At 28.7% G+C, this 4,291-nt stretch overlaps 1 pseudogene; it reads right to left on the bottom strand.

Annotated features, from left to right (window-relative positions):
- Positions 1-225: 225 nt before the first annotated feature.
- On the bottom strand, positions 226-1,728 carry LOC149577269 (putative flavin-containing monooxygenase 1; annotated as a pseudogene).
- Between the last annotated feature and the right edge of the window lie 2,563 nt (positions 1,729-4,291).

Genomic DNA, 4,291 nt, shown 5'->3' on the forward strand with positions numbered 1-4,291 from the left:
CGATATGGTGAACTTAGACAATATATATATATATATATATTTGTTTGCTATTTGTGGAAATTTTACAATAGGCAAATCATTTCAAAATGAAAGAATATATTTAGCTGTTGGAAAATATCCTCAAAGGCTTTTTTTGGGTAGATTTTTCTCTCTGCATCATGTAAAGTTTTGTAGGAATATTAGGAATTTAATAGGAAGGAGGGTAGGATGCCCAAAGACTATTCCTCACAACTGACCTTCCTCTGCTTTTGAAAACATTTTTTTTGGAAGTGTTGCAATTTGACAAGAAGATATCTCTTGAAGAAAGCTGTGGCCTAGAACAAGGCCATGCTTTATCAAGGGAAATTTCCAAAGCAGGTAAGACTCCACAAACTTGGAGACGGCCCATCTCTACAAAATGATTAGTATTATCACCATTGTGATTTTTTAAAACAAATGTAGATGAATAATACAAAATTAAAACAATAGTGAACAAATGAACCGTACCAATGGTGCAAATAGGTGAGATATTGACCTCAGTAGGAAACCTCTATTAGGTTTGTCAAGTAATAATTGGGTGAAACGGGTACCATACAAATATACTAAGGGCACTCCCCAACATTTATGATCATAGGGAACTGTCCAGTGCATTGTTCTAAAAATCATTGTGTAGGATTTCCCACCAAATCCTTTCAAAAGAATCCATCAATCAGTCCATCCACTCAAATAAAAAGAAAAGAATACAAAATATGGATGTCACATAGATCTAAACAGACCTTGATTTGCCTCAGCACATTCTACAGCAAAGTCCAACACTGATTTCTGAAATCCAATAACTAAAACTCTTTTTCCTTTTAGAAGCTCATAGGCCTATGTTTTGTTTAAGGCAGAGTAATCCATGGTATGCAAAACTTTTTCTTCAAACACTTCTGGCCCTTTTTCAGGAGGAAATGATGGATTTTCGGCACATCTCCATATCTTCCAATGCACATAACAATGAAATCAAAATGATGCCACTGTAGAGAGAACAGTAAACAAAGAAGTTATATTAGAAGAAATATAGCAAGGAAAATGGCATGTCATCGGTTTGAACTTGAAGCAGAGAAAGGAAAATAAGAAGCAATATAAGGGCAAGGAAAAGTAGAGCTTGAGGTGAGTATATTATTGCATGGAGTTGTTTATAAGCTAGTAAGAGAAAATCTCTGAATAGCAAGATCTCCATAGCTTAGCTTCAATTGCTTGACCTTGTACTGAACATGTTGCTACACAGAAAACAGATGCTTTAAGTTACAGAAAACTGTATCAAAAGTTGTTCTTTTCCTGTGGTAGATTTAATATAAAAGTTAGTTAAGCTACTTCAACGATGATCTGAAGGTGTAGAAATGCAGAAAAAAATTTGTCTCCAACAAAATACAAATACAAATCATTAAATGGATGTTTTTGACAGCCCATGAGGAGTCGGTTACTTTACTATCTGGAAAAATATTGACTCACAATCTGAAACCATTTACTCACAATCTCAGCGGGCACCTTCCACCCTGTCGGCGGTCCAAGACTGTAATATTATCACCATGCAATAAATAAATCTTTCATCAGCGAGCCTTTCGCCCATGCATTATTTGCTAACAATTTTCTTGACATTCCGGACAAAACAATTACACAGTATTGAGTTTTCCTAGGAAGTTGAAGTTACAGAAATAGATGTGAATGCAAAGGTGTGTTCTTGACCATTGATTTCTTCACACCCATTATTAGAAGTTCAATATCAATACGATGTATTCCATTAATTATCACGATGGTTATCCTCTCTTTTAGATGGATGTTTGTTGAATTCGATGGGCATTACTTAATTAATTTATTGGTGTAATGAGCTTTAGATCTATTTAGAGATGGAAAAAAACAAGTGAACAGATTGTATTGACTGCCTCTTGGAGTCGATGTTGAAGAATCTAAGCTATAGATGAACAGATTATACTCATCTCCAATCTATTTCATATCTTCCCAAAACCCAAGGCCTGATTGAGCCCGAGTGTGATTTTCCTCTAAGAGTTTGGAACAATTTTCATAATCTTACTTTATATAATTTAATGAATTTTAAGTTTATATTAAAAAATTGATATTTTAAAATCAACATTTTTTATAATTTAACTTTATATAACTTAACTTTAAATAATTAAATGAGATTTAAGTTATTATAATAAAACATGATATTTTAAGTGTTCTATTAAATTACATTCATTGTTCAAAACTTAAATGTATAATTTTATACTGAAAGATTAATTAAATAATGATAATAAAAAATATTACTGTAATATAATAAATATAAATCTAAACTAAATATTCTAAATAATGCATTTTATTAGTTAAATATAATATTAAAAGTTATAAATTAAAATTTATAAATTCTATGTCAAATACCTAACAATCTAATTTTTTAATTTTTTAATATAGATTTATAAGTATTTTATGATAGCATTCATAAGAATTTTTTATTTTAAAATCTTATATTGTGTTATTTTATTTCCTTTCTTTTTATATTACTAAACATTTTTTTATATATATTTAAAATAAAATAAAATTAGAATGTACAATTTTATATTAAAAAATTACATAATAAAAGTTATAATTTCTATTATAATGAATAAATAAATAAAATGAATATGCTTATATAATGCATATAATTTTAATTAAAAATTTAACAATTTAATCTAATATTGAAATTTAAAATAAATTTTTACTCTAAATATGTTTACATACACACATAATTCAATTTTTCTTCATTATTATTATTCTAAAATCACTAGATTTATAACTAATATTATAATAATGATTAGAAATAAAGTTATAATTTCCATAGTTCCTTTCAAGAAAGGCATGGTGCACCAATTAAAAGATTATGTTGAATATCAATAAACATAAAACATAGAAAGTTAAAACCCTTTGACATGCTAAAGCTCAGAGTGGATCTATAATCTTGAAATTTGAAACAATAATGAATGTGGTAGTATAAAATTTAAGAGTGGTGTTATAAGTTGAAGATGTTTTTAATAGCCTAAGTACTCTTTAATTTAGTTCAAGGTTAGGTTTACTAAAATAAATTCCTCTCTTCAGTAAAATAAAATTTTCGATTGTGAGACCATATACAAGAACTTAGGTGTAGCAAGCAAGTGAAAGAAGTGATCCTAATATTATATCCCATCAACTTAAAAATTCTAAAAAATTCTATATATAATTTTTTTATTCATTCTAAAATGAAATGAGATGGGTATAATTTTATATTCCAAGAAATATTTAACAATTAATAAGGGCTATCAAAGTTACTAGGATGTGAATTTCCATGAAATTATTTTTCTCAATGTGTCACTGCTAAAACATGTGGCTTCATTATTGTTAAAGGCTTGCATCTACACTAAGGAACAAGGAGTGTCAACATGGGTGATGGATGCAACATGAATGGACCATTTATCATGAATGGGTGGGCTCATATTCATTTTTAGTCTTGAATTGATATTCAAGAGGTCATTTCTCAAAGGTTCCCTTAATATGATATTTAAATGCCATACATTAAAAATCCTACCACCATTTATATGCCTAGATGGATGACTATATTTGATTTGAAGGTTCTCATCTTCATCACATTTCAATTTGTGTGAGATTTCCTAAGTTCTTTTCAAAGAAATTGGATTTTATAAATGATCTACAAAATAAGCATAGGTAACATTTGAGATCACATTTCTTGAGGTAATAATCTATTATTTTTTATTTATACACTTACCTATGTTTGTTGTGGACTTACTTTCTTATCTTTGTCATTTCTTTTATAATATGTCCAAGTCTATGAAGTTACTTCTACACCCACTTTTTATGCAGTACACTTTGAATAATTCCCTTTCTTCGATTCATGAAAATTTATCATCAACTAATTAATTATAAAAATCTATATGTTACAAGTTCATAGAATATAGAGAAGATCGAATGCTTAGCTTTTTAAAGCGATACAAAAAACACAAAACACTATTATATGCTGCTATGTACAAGATTACTTTCTATAATTATATGTTTTTGTAGATCTATACTTTTATAAACTTAGTTTTATTATATAAAGCTGTAGTTATGCTTTCAAATCAAACATCTATGGGCGTCTCCTTGCACCTCCTCTTGGTGCAAGCGCTACTATTTATGATAAAGAATGTCTAAAAATTAATGTGGGGTCCCCTCAAACTGAAAGGAGTTTGAATGTTTTAAAAATTAAAGTGGGGTCCTCTGAAACTGAAAGGAGTTTAAATGTCGCCATACAAAAATAAAATAATCA

The sequence above is a fragment of the Cupressus sempervirens genome, chromosome 1, assembly GCF_028749045.1.
Source record: "Cupressus sempervirens isolate cs-2001-9-10 chromosome 1, ASM2874904v1, whole genome shotgun sequence".
NCBI classification, from domain to species: domain Eukaryota; kingdom Viridiplantae; phylum Streptophyta; class Pinopsida; order Cupressales; family Cupressaceae; genus Cupressus; species Cupressus sempervirens.